Genomic DNA, 18,555 nt, shown 5'->3' with positions numbered 1-18,555 from the left:
TTTTTGGATATTACTCCTTCAGATTTTACCCAAATTGTGCACGCACATTCGCAAAAGGCCAAGGAAGAATTGCGGGGAATGTTAAAAAAGCCTCATGGTGGCGCATGAAAGGGGGGGGGGGTGATAGAGGTTAAGATTTACATTTGCCTATTATAGACCTACCAGGACACGTGGCCTGGTGGCTTGTTCTTCTAGTTATACTCTGTTATCTGGCAGGCACTTCTATAGCCTCCCTTCTATAACCACCGCAACCGATACGAATCCATGGAGTGGTAGAACGTAATTTTCTGAGCAGGATTTGGGGAATAAGAGGTTAAGAATCCTTCACCATGTAAACACTGGTTGCTGAGGGAAGCTACTTCCTGAAGAGTCGGTTATTGGCCGGTAGTGTATCATGTGTGTATGATCTGCGATGTGATTGGCCAACGTATACACAACGTATACAGATGATGCAGATTACGTCATTTTGCCGGGAAATCCCGCCCCTGTCACTGCTAAGAAGAAAACATATAAAGAGAAGGCTTCAGAAGCTGAAAATAACGGAGTGGGTGTTCTAAAACTTTAGCGATTTAACAGTTAGGACAATTTTAAGATTTGTTTTATAAAAAAAGTTACATGGTATAACTTTAACTGATTAACCTATTTAGGATATCGTCACTGTCGGGCAGAAACCTTGTATCTCCAAGTTTCAAATGTGTACATTATTTCGCAAAGCAAAGCCCTGCCGTCACACAAAAATAATGAAAACAGCAGATCTACAAGCACAGTTGTGTGCTTGTAGATCGGCTGTTTTCACTAGTTTAAGTCATTTTTAAAATGATAAATTACAAAACAAACGGTTTTGGACATACAAGGTTTCCACCCGACAACGACGATATTCAATTTAAAAAGAAACCTCTCACACCTATGCCAGTGTGCCAGTCATCACCCTCCCCTGTGCCAATGTTGGCACCGTGCCTAAGGTTGGCCCCTCCCCTGTGCCAATGTTGGCACCGTGCCTAAGGTTGGCCCCTCCCCTGTGCCAATGTTGGCACCGTGCCTAAGGTTGGCCCCTCCCCTGTGCCAATGTTGGCACCGTGCCTAAGGTTGGCCCCTCCCCTGTGCCATGTTGGCACCGTGCCTAAGGTTGGCCCCTCCCCTGTGCCAATGTTGGCACCGTGCCTAAGGTTGGCCCCTCCCCTGTGCCAATGTTGGCACCGTGCCTAAGGTTGGCCCCTCCCCTGTGCCAATGTTGGCACCGTGCCTAAGGTTGGCCCCTCCCCTGTGCCAATGTTGGCACCGTGCCTAAGGTTGGCCCCTCCCCTGTGCCAATGTTGGCACCGTGCCTAAGGTTGGCCCCTCCCCTGTGCCAATGTTGGCACCGTGCCTAAGGTTGGCCCCTCCCCTGTGCCAATGTTGGCACCGTGCCTAAGGTTGGCCCCTCCCCTGTGCCAATGTTGGCACCGTGCCTAAGGTTGGCCCCTCCCCTGTGCCAATGTTGGCACCGTGCCTAAGGTTGGCCCCTCCCCTGTGCCAATGTTGGCACCGTGCCTAAGGTTGGCCCCTCCCCTGTGCCAATGTTGGCACCGTGCCTAAGGTTGGCCCCTCCCCTGTGCCAATGTTGGCACCGTGCCTAAGGTTGGCCCCTCCCCTGTGCCAATGTTGGCACCGTGCCTAAGGTTGCCTGTCCCTGGTTTTGAGGGTTAATGCCATCATTCTGCATGCATGGCCTTTGGTGACAAAATGTTTTAACCATGATGGATTCATCTGGTGACTCATACTACCCTCCTAATACATGATGGATTCATCTGGTGACTCATACTACCCTCCTAAATGTTTTAACCATGATGGATTCATCTGGTGACTCATACTACCCTCCTAATACGTGAGCAGACTGTTTTTTCATTTATATATATATATTTTTTTTTTTCAATAACCTTTATAAATAGCTCACGTTAGTTTACGGTTTAGGCATTTAGCAGATAGATACCTCATCTGCCACAGCAGTTCATTGGTGCGGGACGTACATTCATACATACATATATGCATTTTGTTTCCATGTCTGGCCTACCGTCACTGTTTTCAACACTTGGTATATCATGGTGAGCAACTTTGTGCCAGCCAGGACTTGAACCTGTAGCTTTCTGCTTACAAGGCAGTCACTCTATCCATTGGGCTATGGCTGCCCCTTCAGAAAAACACTCATAGCGATTCCAATTAGTTCCATTTGTCAAGAAGTAGTGGACAGCTTAACAAGTGGATTAGTGATTGTGTCTGTGATCCACAGGTCCTGTGTTCAAATCCAGCTTTTCTGAATTCCCTCGGCAACCAGTAGCACCCAGGTATAGGATTTGGGCAAAGCATGGCTCAAAAGATCAGTCAAAGGTTCATATACCAAAAGTTTCAAGTTCAAAGCTCAGCCAAAACTCATGATGTACATTTTCACTGTCCATTTGAATTCTAAAAAGTGGGTTAAATATTACATTCCCTATGATTATTCCATGCCAGCATGGCTCAAAAGATCAGTCAAAGGTTCATATACCAAAGGTTGCAAGTTCAAAGCTCAACCAAGAAATCATGATGGACATTTTCACTGTCCATTTGAATTCTAAAAAGTGGGTTAAATATTACATTCTCTATGATTCCTTTATGCCAGCATGGCACAAAAGATCAGTCAAAGGTTCATATACCAAAGGTTGCAAGTTCAAAGCTCAACCAGAACTCATGATGAACATTTTCACTGTCTATTTGAATTCTAAAAAGTGGGTTAAATATTACATTCCCTATGATTCCTTCATGCCAGCATGGCTCAAAAGATCAGTCAAAGGTTCATATACCAAAGGTTGCAAGTTCAAAGCTCAAACAACACCAATGATCTCATGATGGCGCTGGGGGCATGGTTATGCCCGGGGCATGGCGACATTGTGCTGCTCTTTGTTTGTTTGTTTGTTATATGTTTTACGTCTGAGCGAGTGGATTGTTTGCAAAAATACGAGAGGACTGAGCTGTTACACATTAGGGACAGCTTCCAGTATCCCCCACCGCAACTTTTGTTTTCGTCCAGTGACTTCGTGGGCGAGACAAACAATGACGACCGCAGTGGACAACGCCGGATTGCTTCACCGAGGAAGCGAGGTAGGAGAGGCGGCGCCTTGGTTAGGCTTCGCTTTTAAAGCAGCCAGATATGACTTTGAACGAGCCGTGAAAAAGGCTAAAGCTAAATATAAAGACAGTCTGCAGGCTAAGCTACAAGCCAAAGACACTAAGGGTGTTTGGAAAGGGATGCAGACCATCACAGGGTATAAAAGCAGGCATCGAACCCCGGATGATGATCCCCTCCTTCCTGATAGACTGAACGAATTTTATTGTAGATTTGACATGCCTATGGATGTTCCCTGTGCAGCTGTAGTTAGTTCAGAACTAACTACACCCCCTCCTTTTGTAGTTAGTGAGCACCAAGTAAAGTATCTGCTTCTTAAACAGGACAGCAGGAAGGCAGCAGGCCCGGACCAGGTCTCTGCTTTCACTTTGAAACACTGCGCTCACCAACTGTCTTCTGTTTTTGTTGATATTTTTAACTGGTCCCTTTCACTTTGTAGAGTTCCTGCCTGTTTCAAATCCGCTGTGATTATTCCTGTTCCTAAGAAGTCCAGCGCTGTCAGTATGAACGATTATAGGCCTGTCGCTTTAACTTCTGTCGTTATGAAGGTTTTTGAGCGTATTGTTTGTAATCACCTGTCTGATGTCGAGATGGACAGCTTTCAGTTTGCCTATCGTGCCAATAGGTCTGTTGAGGATGCTGTGTCTATGTGCCTGCACAGTATCCTAAAGCACCTTGAGACCCCTGCCACCTACGTTAGAGTTTTATTTATTGATTTTAGTTCCGCGTTCAACACAATTGTGCCCGTCAAACTATTCGATAAACTTATTGCTCTGGGTATTAACCGATCTCTTTGCCTTTGGATCTTAGACTTCCTATCTAACAGGAAGCAGGTGGTTAGGATTGGCAACAGACTGTCTAGTACTATGACTCTCAATACCGGGGCCCCCCAGGGTTGTGTTTTATCAGCCCTCCTCTTTGCTCTGTATACGAATGATTTTATTTCCCATTCTCAATTTGTTTCCTTTTTTAAGTATGCAGACGACACAACTGTGGTTGGCTACATTAAAAACGGTGACGAGTCAGCTTATAGGGGTGAGGTGGCAGCCCTTTCTAGACTGGTGCACCTCGAATAACTTGCTATTGAACTTAGCTAAGACCAAGGAAATGATCATTGATTTTCGTAAAAACAAGACAGTGCTCTCCCCCCTGGTCATTAGTGACCAGTCTGTTGAAAAAGTCAATAGTATTAAATTCCTTGGCACTACTATTTGCCACTCCCTGAAATGGGAGGTTAACACTAGGAGTATCCTGTGTAGAGCCCACCAGAGGCTTCACTTCTTGTGTCAGCTAAAGAAGTTTGGTGTGAGTGGGGAGGCGATGGTTCACTTCTACAGAGCCATTGTGGAGAGTGTCCTCGTCTTCTCAATCACAGTGTGGTACGGCAATACAACCGCCTTAGAGAGGAGGCAGTTGGAAAGGGTTGTGCGCATTGCATCTAAGATCACGGGCCATGCCCTTCCAACTGTCTCCTCCATCTACACCACACGCTCCAAACGCAGGATGAAGAAGGTGATCGCTGATCCCCCCCACCCTGCTAGTTCCTTGTTTGTAACCCTGCCCTCAGGCAGGAGACTCCAGTCTCTTAAGTGCAAGACCACCCGCTTCAAGAACAGTACCCATCCTGAAGCTGTCCGTCTCTTGAACGCGGATCCTTCTTTTATACGCACTTTACAAGCTTCACATGATTAATGAATTGTTATTTATTTCTCTTATTTATATAGATTCTGCACTGATGAACTGAATCTATTTTTGTACTTTTGTATGAACTGAATCTATTTTTGTACTTTTGTATGAACTGAATCTATTTTTGTACTTTTGTATGAACTGAATCTATTTTTGTACTTTTGTATCTTTTGCATTCCCACCCGTGTTGTCTGTCTATATGTATGTTCTATGTATGTTTTAAACCATGTTGTCTGTCTATATGTATGTTCTATGTATGTTTTAAACCATGTTGTCTGTCTATATGTATGTTCTATGTATGTTTTAAACCATGTTGTCTGTCTATATGTATGTTCTATGTATGTTTTAAACCATGTTGTCTGTCTATATGTATGTTCTATGTATGTTTTAAACCATGTTGTCTGTCTATATGTATGTTCTATGTATGTTTTAAACCATGTTGTCTGTCTATATGTATGTTTATGTATGTCTGTCTATATGTATGTTCTATATATATATATGTTATACATCTGTCTATATGTATGTTCTATGTATGTTTATGTATGTCTGTCTATATGTATGTTCTATATATATATATGTTATACATCTGTCTATATGTATGTTCTATGTATGTTTTAAAGAGCTGCACTAAAACAAATTCCAATCAACTCTGTTGACATGGCAATAAAGTATTGAATCTTGAAGCTCACCAAAAAAATCAAACAACTCAAAACAACAACAAAAACTCAAAAGCCTCAATAAAGTAACCTAGATTAGGTTAAGCTTGCAATGGGGTAAAGTAAAAAAAGATAAAAAAAAAAAAAAAAAAAAAAAAACAATTACATGACAACAAATCCCTCAAAAAAATCAAACAGAAATTTGAAAATAATTAATTCTATAAATCAAACAGAAATTTGAAAATAATTAATTCTAACAGAAATTTGAAAATAAATTTCTTAAACTCCTCTCCCCTGGAGGCAGGCTCTATCTATGCTCCACCCTCTCCTACCGGAGCTAAAAGAGGCTGGGCTGCCTCCAATGCTCCTCCCTCTCCGTGACGAGACACAGGTGAACACAACTGATAATCAACATTGGCTAAGCACCTGTTTCGAATGATATCAACGCACTTAATGCGAAATATTCACGTGCTTTCAGACGCTTCAATGCAGAGGTATCCATGGATACTGGATACTGGTATCTCACCAATGCAGAGAAGTATCTCACCAATGCAGAGATATTAGTAGTAAAATGTCGACATCTAGTGGTCAACCTCAGAGGTGCGCAAAAAAAAAACCTGAGGTGAATCCCAGCCTCGAACCAGATGCAATGTATTCTCTGTTCCCCGGTGTAACTGATAAGATTAAAATGTTTAACACGGTATAGATATCATTTTCAGTGTTAAATGTCATGATGTTTTGAACAACTAACTAACGCCTGCAGGAGAATGACGCTGAGAGATGCCAATCAGGTCACAATGCCCAGGATACAGGATAACAAAATGATATTACCAAGCCATGATATCTGGCCTTGCTACATGGGGGCCAACAACACGAAAACATCTGATGTCCACTGTTATGCTTAATTGTCCAATCAGAATGTGACTAATGTATTCTGTAACTCCATATATCTGTGAAATCATTATGCTTTGTACTCAGAGAGCTACGATGGGTGATTTTGCTCTACTGTACTTGCTGTACTTGCTACAATTTGAACTCTGACTAAACTTCAACACAAAACGGAATTACGCTGTGTGGTCTCATTTCTTGTGTGGAGTATTTTATTATGATTGGGGAAAACTGTTTATCCATATGGAATATGATTTTAAATTCCATCAGTAACGCTCCACGCCACAGACCCCGACGGAGCGGCGCGGTATTGGGCGCCGATGACCCCCGTGAGTCGCCACCGAGGCGAGCGCTAGCGGTGGGAACGGCGCCCCAATCCCACTCAGCCGCGTTACCGAGATATGTGCCGTTATGGACAGAATAGTAAATATTCAGTCCCTCACTATCCACGTCTACCCCACTGCACGTCTACCCCACTATCCACGTCAAAGATAAATGCACAAAAAAGGAGTCCCATCATCCGTTCATTAGCTCAGTCAGTAGAGCACAGATGCAACAAACCCACGGTTTGGGTTCGATTCCCCTGAGGGGAATAATATTCCAGGCGACAGATATCGGCTTGGGTTCGATTCCCCTGAGGGGAATAATATTCCAGGCGACAGATATCGGCGCATGCGTACTTCAAAGTGCACGGTGAACAGGATACCGTAGATACTCCTCCGTGGATACCCTGTGGATATTCTCTGTATTCAAACGTCTGAGAAATGGTGAAAAAGTCCGATTGAATGCGAAGAGAGCAGTCAAAGCTGGTGGGCTAAGGCCGGCTACAGACGGCTAAAGGCACAAAGTCTAGTGAGAGTTGTGTGGGGGGAGCGGGGAGCAGAGACAGCACAATGCATTCCGGATGGAAGTCTAGTGGTTTGAAGTCTAGTGAGAGTCCTGTGGTGTTGCTTAAGCCACAAGCACAGTTGCTTAAGCACAAGCACACAAGCACACAACACGCACAGGGACTGCTGTAGGTGGCAAGCATTAGAGGGCAGACAAGCTGCACTTGATGAGACAGAAGGGCAGGGTTCAACTGCCAACCAATAGGACAGAGAGGCCATGATGCAATCCCACACAGGTGTGTTCACTTGTAGTTTGTACTCCACAGCAGCAGAGCCTGTCTGCACTGCAGTGACATGAAACCTCCATTTCAGAACGAAAACTATTATAAATAAATTAAAGTTAAGTGTGTGTAACAGTAAACATTCGACAATAACAATGAATATTACAAATATTTCTTTACATGTCATACATGGTGACAGTGATGCAGACCTGCCAACCCGTACGCATTTTGCGTATTATGCACGCATTTTAAGTGTCAATACGCAGGTACGCTATTTCCCCTCATTGCTACGCAACTTTGGGGGATCTGCAGCACACTATTGAAGTGAAACATTTTTGGTCCCTGCCGTGTAGTTCCTCCCAGGCACCACTTGAATGGTGTGTGAATGGGGCGCATGGCGCTGGGGAGCACTAGAACAGAAGGTATGCTCTTTTTTTGTCGTCAGAAGAAGAATTTAACCGGATGGAAACAGGAGTTTGTTTTGGTTTCATGTCAGCATGTAGTCAGCTGTCGCCGCTCGGTTTGTACATCGGCGATATTAATCAGATTAATTTAGATAAACGGAGAATGGCCGTGTTGTGCGAGTCGTCGGAGTCGATGCAGCTGCACAGGGACAATTCGCCCCCCACAATGCTGCCTGTAGTATAACAGGTAATATATAAACGTACAATATTATTACACTATTAAACTGCGGTCGTCACCGCTACAGCTTGTTGTGTATGAAGCCTGTGTTATACTGTACTTCGTCATATGACGGTGTTGCACGCGAGCAAAGTCGGAAAACTTGTGACGCAGGTCGTAGTACAGTAAACTGAAACATACATTGACCATGATTGGGCTTTAGAGTAAATATCCATCTCTAAAGCTATCTCTAAATGAGTATGAATGAATGAATTAGGAGGACTATATGTATTGTCAAAAACATTAAAGGTGAACAAGTTATTTAATACCTGTGAATATATGAAGACATTAATGGTTTGTTAACAATGAGTAGCCTGTATCCTCTATGAATGAATATACATACTAGACGGTATGTGATCTATACACAATGTAGGCCTATATATCAATTAATGAATGCACTAGAAACCTACATGAGTTGAATACTTTCAACTTCATGCAAATCATGCACAGAAAGGTGGTTTTATTTAGGCTGCTCAATTAACAATGTTTAACAAAGACACAGGTAAATATTTAAAGGTAAATAGCCTACCTGACAATGTAAAGCTATTTTGCTATTTTAATAACATGCTTATGTTGATGTATGTTCATTCATTAAGTCACTGGTGAGACTGTTTTGCTAGTCTATTGTTAACTAACTCTGAGCAAGTGCAGTTAGTATATTTTATTAAAGATTTGTCAACAATATTGCCAAAGCAACATTACTGTATTGCCTGGTAATACTAGCCTACTTTTTCTCCAGACCAAATAGCATTTTTATTTAAAAGGATGTTCTAACATCTTGCCTCCTCCTATTAGTGTAAGTCAAGACATGCAATGTGCTACATTTCTGGTGTGAAATTTTGTTAACATAACTGTAAAGGTCCCACCCAAAAAGGTGCATGGAACCCCCCAAAATATACACTGTTTTGTGCGGGAAAACAACAAAAATTGCACCGCGGGCGGGCGCTGCGGGCGCCGCGCGGGCGCTTCGTGCCCGCGCATGAGTACTCAAAAAAATTTGCCAGGGTTGGCAGGTCTGGTGATGCCTACACAGATGCGATTGATTGAATGTGCTATTCATAATAAAATGTAAGCTTTAAGGCCCATTCCCACCGGCAGCGATAACGATGACGATAGCCATAAAATATCGCAGCGATAATTATGCCTTCACATTGATGTCCGATAAAGTTATCGGACATCAATGTGAAGAGGCGCCAATTAACAGCCGCTCGCACAGAGCGCATCGCCGTTTGTCAGAGACTTAGTTCCATATCACTGTAACCACATTGTTGTTGATCCTAACGATACAGTTGTCGGCTATCGTTGTCTTTATCGGTGTTGGGTGGATGCTGCCGCTCCACTTCAATTGAAAACCCACTTTTTTAAATCGTCATAGTTATCGCTGCCGGTGGGAATGGGCCTTTATACAGTGGTGAAAAAAATACTCAAATTCATTGCTTAAATAAAAGTATCAATACTGAAACATACAAATACTTTGTTAAAAGTAACTTTTTTAAATAGCAGATCTACAAGCTCACAAAGTGTCGCATGGTGGCACACTGTGAGCTTGTAAATCCATTTTACCTGTCACCAAAAAGCAGCAGGTACTCTGCCTTCACCCGATGACACCTCCAAAAGAACTACATGGCCAAATACCATATCTGCTTCCTCCTCAAGCAGAACCGCCCACTTCCGCAAAGCATTGTTTGACTTTTTTATTTATTTTTTTATTTTTATTGGGGGTAAGTAGCAAAATACAAAACGGGTCAAAAAGTCAGTTTCCCCTTTTACATAAGAAGCACAAGAAAAAACAGACAAAAAGACAAAGACAGACCAAAACAAAAAGACAAAAAAAGTCAGCCAAAGAAAGAACAATAAAAGTAAAAGTAGTTATTGACAGCATCCAGGACGGAAAACCTTAGATAATAATATAAGCGGGATTCAGGGAAATAAAACCCAGACTGTTCTCAGGCATTTGAGGGGACACCCCGATCACGGGCTCTGTCACAGGAGACTGTTTGACTTTGACTGAACACACAACTTTGACTGAACTTTTAAAAAAAAAGTGCGTCTCAGTGTGAGTGCAGCCTAAGAGACTAACAGGACACAGGTGGAGATAACTAGCAAGCACAGGGAGGTGAGACAAGACAAGTAACATTGTGGTGGGAGGAAATAAAGAGATATTTTGTAACGTTTCTGTATTGTTTTTGTTGCATCGCTGCAGCTACACACGTTTTGTACCCAACACTTTTTGTATCAAACTGAACGCTACGTTTATCGCTTATGGCGTTGTCGTGCCAATGCATCGCTCCCGCCAACGAGGCTTTTCTGCTGTTCGTCGCCGTCTGGACGAAACCTCACATCTCCAGATTTACACATTCTACTGTTAGTTTATTAAACCTCACATCTCCAGATTTATAGATTCTACTGTTAGTTTATTCTGGTAAATTCATGTCCTTTGTGGCATACAACAGAGTCACACCAAAGTAGTGAAAATAGCCGATCTAGCTTTTTTTGCAAGCTTGTAGATCAACTATTTATGCCGTTTTGGAAACATTTTGAAAGTTAAAATCAGAGTGTTCAACCCATGAAAAGTATTAAGAAGATCTTAGTGAGTAAATCAGGGGTCTTCAACAGGGGGTCCGGGACCCCTAGGGGGTCCTCAGAGTTAGTACAGGGGGTCCTCCAAATCTTTGAGTGATAGAAAGTTTTTCTATATATATATATATATATATATATTTTAACCACTTGAACCCTGGTGTCAATATTCTGAGAACTTTAGCCAAAGTTGCGAGGCATTGTGAGCTTGTAGATCGGCTATATTTGGCTAAGAGCTTTGGTGTAGAGTAGTCGGGGGCGTTAGAGATATTTGGCGCTAATCAGTCTAAAAGCGCAACATTGTGCACAGATGTAGCCCAGGTAGGGGTGTAACGATACATTTTAATAGCGATTCAATACACATCACGATACATGGATGACGATACGATACATGGACGATATTGGTTCATTCATGGTGATACGATACGATTCGATTCAATAAATTAAAATCGATAAAGTAACTATTTAGTAAATAAATTAAATCTGTGTGAAAGGTGTGGATAGTGCAGGTTTTTAAGGGAAACATGTATTATTATGGATATAAATAAGTAAACACAGTGATTATCTGCCAAATACATGGACATTGTAGGCTATATTGACAAACCAGCACCTTGACAAGAACCCAGAGATTACACACATTTATCGATAAACCAGTGTAGCTATATGGTTAAACTCTTGCTTTTAAAATTTTCTTCTTAAAAATGCGAAATACAATGCACAAGTCGGTAGTATCGATACAATCGATTCTTTGCACTGGCGATTCGATACGATACAAAATAAAACGATACGATTCGATTTTAGCTGTTTTAATTTCGATATACTTCGATTCTTTAAGTTAAAAACGATATTTTGATACAGTTACTATATCGTTACACCCCTAAGCCCAGGGTATGTTCTAATGATTTAGCTAGGGCGCCCGAGTCTGCGACCTTCGGGGTCGACACAGCTCCAGAAAACCCCCACAAAACTCTGAAAAGTGATGACTCATCACTTTTCATCACTAAACCATAGTTTTCTGGGGCCATTTATAGCCCAAGGAATGTTTTTTTTGTGCAAAACAAATGCTTGAAATGGATTCAGCATCATGACAAACCCCTAGTTAGACCCCTCAGATCCTACTTAAATACCCAGGAAAAAAAGGTTTTCTTGGTATTTTCCTCCTGTATAGAAAGTCAATTGGGAGCCCAACTTGATTTGGCCGCTGTGGCGACCCCGAATGTCGCAGACTCGGGCGCCCTTTTGATTGATTGATTGAAGACTTTATTAGAAGTTTGCATAGGAAAAGGTACAGTTTCATGACGGTACAGTTCACTGGTACAAAGTCTACTAAAAGGAGATCCATGAAAAGACTAAGCTTATTTCCACTGGAAACCATTGAAGTATCTCATATAACATTGAATGACAGACAAATAGAACACAGTACTATGCAGTAGATATGTAAAGAAAAACAAAAAAAAAAGACAGTAAGTCTAAAACAAACAGTATATACAAAGAAGGGGCAGGGGAGGGTAGGGTTGGGCTAGGTTCATTTTTTACCAGTTGCGAACGGCTGCTGCCTGTATGTGGTTTTTCAGGGCAATTTTAAAGGATGCTAGTGATCCACACTCCTTTATGGCCTTCGGTAAGGCTTTCCACATTTTGGTGGTATAGCAGAAAAAAGAGTTTGACCCTTTGTTGGTTTTGACTCTGGGTTGAAAGTGATCTGTGGCGCTGCCTCTGGTGTTGTAATTATGGACATCCTTAATGTTTATAAAGTATTTTGAAAGGTACTTGGGTATCAAGTAGCTAGCTAAATCATTAGAGCATACCCTGGGCTACATCTGAGCAAAATGTTGCGCTTTTAGACTAATTAGCACGAAATGACCATGTCATCTCCCTAACGCCCCCGACTAGAGGGGAAATGACCATGTCATCTCCCTAACGCCCCCGACTAGAGGGGAAATGACCATGTCATCTCCCTAACGCCCCCGACTAGAGGGGAAATGACCATGTCATCTCCCTAACGCCCCCGACTAGAGGGGAAATGACCATGTCATCTCCCTAACGCCCCCGACTAGAGGGGAAATGACCATGTCATCTCCCTAACGCCCCCGACTAGAGGGGAAATGACCATGTCATCTCCCTAACGCCCCCGACTAGAGGGGAAAAGACCATGTCATCTCCCTAACGCCCCCGACTAGAGGGGAAATGACCATGTCATCTCCCTAACGCCCCCGACTAGAGGGGAAAAGACCATGTCATCTCCCTAACGCCCCCGACTAGAGGGGAAATGACCATGTCATCTCCCTAACGCCCCCGACTAGAGGGGAAATGACCATGTCATCTCCCTAACGCCCCCGACTAGAGGGGAAATGACCATGTCATCTCCTAACGCCCCCGACTAGAGGGGAAAAGACCATGTCATCTCCCTAACGCCCCCGACTAGAGGGGAAAAGACCATGTCATCTCCCTAACGCCCCCGACTAGAGGGGAAATGACCATGTCATCTCCCTAACGCCCCCGACTAGAGGGGAAATGACCATGTCATCTCCCTAACGCCCCCGACTAGAGGGGAAAAGACCATGTCATCTCCCTAACGCCCCCGACTAGAGGGGAAATGACCATGTCATCTCCCTAACGCCCCCGACTAGAGGGGAAATGACCATGTCATCTCCCTAACGCCCCCGACTAGAGGGGAAATGACCATGTCATCTCCCTAACGCCCCCGACTAGAGGGGAAATGACCATGTCATCTCCCTAACGCCCCCGACTAGAGGGGAAAAGACCATGTCATCTCCCTAACGCCCCCGACTAGAGGGGAAATGACCATGTCATCTCCCTAACGCCCCCGACTAGAGGGGAAATGACCATGTCATCTCCCTAACGCCCCCGACTAGAGGGGAAATGACCATGTCATCTCCCTAACGCCCCCGACTAGAGGGGAAAAGACCATGTCATCTCCCTAACGCCCCCGACTAGAGGGGAAATGACCATGTCATCTCCCTAACGCCCCCGACTAGAGGGGAAATGACCATGTCATCTCCTAACGCCCCCGACTAGAGGGGAAAAGACCATGTCATCTCCCTAACGCCCCCGACTAGAGGGGAAAAGACCATGTCATCTCCCTAACGCCCCCGACTAGAGGGGAAAAGACCATGTCATCTCCCTAACGCCCCCGACTAGAGGGGAAATGACCATGTCATCTCCTAACGCCCCCGACTAGAGGGGAAAAGACCATGTCATCTCCCTAACGCCCCCGACTAGAGGGGAAAAGACCATGTCATCTCCCTAACGCCCCCGACTAGAGGGGAAATGACCATGTCATCTCCCTAACGCCCCCGACTAGAGGGGAAATGACCATGTCATCTCCCTAACGCCCCCGACTAGAGGGGAAATGACCATGTCATCTCCTAACGCCCCCGACTAGAGGGGAAATGACCATGTCATCTCCCTAACGCCCCCGACTAGAGGGGAAAAGACCATGTCATCTCCCTAACGCCCCCGACTAGAGGGGAAAAGACCATGTCATCTCCCTAACGCCCCCGACTAGAGGGGAAAAGACCATGTCATCTCCCTAACGCCCCCGACTAGAGGGGAAATGACCATGTCATCTCCTAACGCCCCCGACTAGAGGGGAAATGACCATGTCATCTCTCTAACGCCCCCGACTAGAGGGGAAATGACCATGTCATCTCCCTAACGCCCCCGACTAGAGGGGAAATGACCATGTCATCTCCCTAACGCCCCCGACTAGAGGGGAAATGACCATGTCATCTCCCTAACGCCCCCGACTAGAGGGGAAAAGACCATGTCATCTCCCTAACGCCCCCGACTAGAGGGGAAATGACCATGTCATCTCCCTAACGCCCCCGACTAGAGGGGAAATGACCATGTCATCTCCCTAACGCCCCCGACTAGAGGGGAAAAGACCATGTCATCTCCCTAACGCCCCCGACTAGAGGGGAAATGACCATGTCATCTCCCTAACGCCCCCGACTAGAGGGGAAATGACCATGTCATCTCCCTAACGCCCCCGACTAGAGGGGAAATGACCATGTCATCTCCCTAACGCCCCCGACTAGAGGGGAAATGACCATGTCATCTCCCTAACGCCCCCGACTAGAGGGGAAAAGAGCAGACTAATGCTGCATTCACACTGAGAGAAGCCAAGCTAATGGTTGGCTTGGTAATTCAATGTCATCTCAATGCAAACCAGCTTTTAAAATGTCCTTGCTCGGAAAAAAAAGCTTGGCAATTTTAAAAGATGGTTTGCATACAGATTACATTGAATAACCAAGCCATCCATTAGCTTGGTTTTTCTGTATGTGAATGAGGCATTAGTACAGAGTGAAAGGTCAAGTTTATTAAGTATTGATGGTTCAAGCGGTTAAATATCTGAAAACACAAATTGACACGAATCCAAAATACACTGATGATTGTGCTGTCAAACTATTAAACTATGGTCCCTGCTTCATCTCTCTCAACTAAGATGTCCCTGCTTCATCTCTCTCAACTAAGAGGTCCCTGCTTCATCTCTCTCTCAACTAAGGGGTCCCTGCTTCATCTCTCTCTCAACTAAGGGGTCCCTGCTTCATCTCTCTCAACTAAGGGGTCCCTGCTTCATCTCTCTCAACTAAGGGGTCCCTGCTTCATCTCTCTCAACTAAGGGGTCCCTGCTTCATCTCTCTCAACTAAGATGTCCCTGCTTCATCTCTCTCAACTAAGGGGTCCCTGCTTCATCTCTCTCAACTAAGGGGTCCCTGCTTCATCTCTCTCTCAACTAAGGGGTCCCTGCTTCATCTCTCTCAACTAAGGGGTCCCTGCTTCATCTCTCTCAACTAAGGGGTCCCTGCTTCATCTCTCTCTCAACTAAGGGGTCCCTGCTTCATCTCTCTCTCAACTAAGGGGTCCCTGCTTCATCTCTCTCAACTAAGATGTCCCTGCTTCATCTCTCTCAACTAAGGGGTCCCTGCTTCATCTCTCTCTCAACTAAGGGGTCCCTGCTTCATCTCTCTCTCAACTAAGATGTCCCTGCTTCATCTCTCTCAACTAAGGGGTCCCTGCTTCATCTCTCTCAACTAAGATGTCCCTGCTTCATCTCTCTCAACTAAGGGGTCCCTGCTTCATCTCTCTCAACTAAGGGGTCCCTGCTTCATCTCTCTCTCAACTAAGATGTCCCTGCTTCATCTTTCTCAACTAAGGGGTCCCTGCTTCATCACTCTCTCAACTAAGGGGTCCCTGCTTCATCTCTCTCTCAACTAAGGGGTCCCTGCTTCATCTCTCTCTCAACTAAGGAGTCCCTGCTTCATCTATCTCTCAACTAAGGGGTCCCTGCTTCATCTCTCTCTCAACTAAGGGGTCCCTGCTTCATCTCTCTCAACTAAGGGGTCCCTGCTTCATCTCTCTCTCAGCTAAGGGGTCCCTGCTTCATCTCTCTCAACTAAGATGTCCCTGCTTCATCTCTCTCAACTAAGGGGTCCCTGCTTCATCTCTCTCTCAACTAAGGGGTCCCTGCTTCATCTCTCTCTCAACTAAGATGTCCCTGCTTCATCTCTCTCAACTAAGGGGTCCCTGCTTCATCTCTCTCTCAACTAAGGGGTCCCTGCTTCATCTCTCTCTCAACTAAGGGGTCCCTGCTTCATCTCTCTCAACTAAGATGTCCCTGCTTCATCTCTCTCAACTAAGGGGTCCCTGCTTCATCTCTCTCTCAACTAAGGGGTCCCTGCTTCATCTCTCTCTCAACTAAGATGTCCCTGCTTCATCTCTCTCAACTAAGGGGTCCCTGCTTCATCTCTCTCTCAACTAAGGGGTCCCTGCTTCATCTCTCTCTCAACTAAGGGGTCCCTGCTTCATCTCTCTCTCAACTAAGGAGTCCCTGCTTCATCTCTCTCTCAACTAAGGGGTCCCTGCTTCATCTCTCTCTCAACTAAGGGGTCCCTGCTTCATCTCTCTCAACTAAGGGGTCCCTGCTTCATCTCTCTCAACTAAGGGGTCCCTGCTTCATCTCTCTCTCAACTAAGGGGTCCCTGCTTCATCTCTCTCTCAACTAAGGGGTCCCTGCTTCTTCTCTCTCTCAACTAAGGGGTCCCTGCTTCATCTCTCTCTCAACTAAGGGGTCCCTGCTTCATCTCTCTCTCAACTAAGATGTCCCTGCTTCATCTCTCTCAACTAAGGGGTCCCTGCTTCATCTCTCTCTCAACTAAGGGGTCCCTGCTTCATCTCTCTCTCAACTAAGGGGTCCCTGCTTCATCTCTCTCTCAACTAAGATGTCCCTGCTTCATCTCTCTCAACTAAGGGGTCCCTGCTTCATCTCTCTCTCAACTAAGGGGTCCCTGCTTCATCTCTCTCTCAACTAAGGGGTCCCTGCTTCATCTCTCTCTCAACTAAGGAGTCCCTGCTTCATCTCTCTCTCAACTAAGGGGTCCCTGCTTCATCTCTCTCTCAACTAAGGGGTCCCTGCTTCATCTCTCTCAACTAAGGGGTCCCTGCTTCATCTCTCTCAACTAAGGGGTCCCTGCTTCATCTCTCTCTCAACTAAGGGGTCCCTGCTTCATCTCTCTCTCAACTAAGGGGTCCCTGCTTCTTCTCTCTCTCAACTAAGGGGTCCCTGATTCATCTCTCTCTCAACTAAGGGGTCCCTGCTTCATCTCTCTCTCAACTAAGATGTCCCTGCTTCATCTCTCTCAACTAAGGGGTCCCTGCTTCATCTCTCTCTCAACTAAGGGGTCCCTGCTTCATCTCTCTCTCAACTAAGGGGTCCCTGCTTCATCTCTCTCTCAACTAAGGGGTCCCTGCTTCATCTCTCTCTCAACTAAGGGGTCCCTGCTTCATCTCTCTCAACTAAGGGGTCCCTGCTTCATCTCTCTCAACTAAGGGGTCCCTGCTTCATCTCTCTCAACTAAGGGGTCCCTGCTTCATCTCTCAACTAAGGGGTCCCTGCTTCATCTCTCTCTCAACTAAGGGGTCCCTGCTTCATCTCTCTCTCAACTAAGGGGTCCCTGCTTCATCTCTCTCTCAACTAAGGGGTCCCTGCTTCATCTCTCTCTCAACTAAGGGGTCCCTGCTTCATCTCTCTCTCAACTAAGGGGTCCCTGCTTCATCTCTCTCAACTAAGGGGTCCCTGCTTCATCTCTCTCAACTAAGGGGTCCCTGCTTCATCTCTCTCTCAACTAAGGGGTCCCTGCTTCATCTCTCTCAACTAAGGGGTCCCTGCTTCATCTCTCAACTAAGGGGTCCTTGGCCTGAAAACGTTGAAGACCCCTGGACTAATTGATAACCACATTGGCTCCAGATTAGAACTCTTGTTTTTATTTATTTATTCTGTAAAGTAACGGTTTTGGACATACAAGGTTTCCTCCCGACAGTGACGCTTAATTTGTACGCTCTATAGAAATAAATCTCTCTGTAATTCTTTGCTCTGTTCAGCCCACAGGAGAGGCTGCTAAATGCTGTACACCAGGATACATAATCATTTTGTAAGGAATTGAAATGAATGCTGTTGTTGTTGTTCGTACGACATGTTGAAATAAATTTGATTTGATATTTGGAAAAGTGTTTCCAAGGAAAGCTTTCAAATCTCTTCTCCCAGTGTGTTTTGTTACATAACTGTATAGCACTTTATATTGTCATTTCACTCTGTGGTGGACACACTAACACAGTTACATTTACTTCAGTGTTACATAACTGTATAGCACTTTATATTGTCACTCTGTTGTGGACACAGTAACAAAGTTACATTTACTTCAGTGTCTGAGCTGGAGTTTATTTTAGTTTGCTAACTTATGACTTTGGCTCTGCTACATTTCTAGGAAGGGAAAAGGTACTGTATGTTATAAATTATG

The sequence above is a fragment of the Nannobrachium achirus genome, assembly GCF_963921795.1.
Source record: "Nannobrachium achirus genome assembly, chromosome: 18".
Classification (NCBI taxonomy): Eukaryota; Metazoa; Chordata; class Actinopteri; order Myctophiformes; family Myctophidae; genus Nannobrachium; species Nannobrachium achirus.
This window is presented reverse-complemented; position numbering follows the sequence as displayed.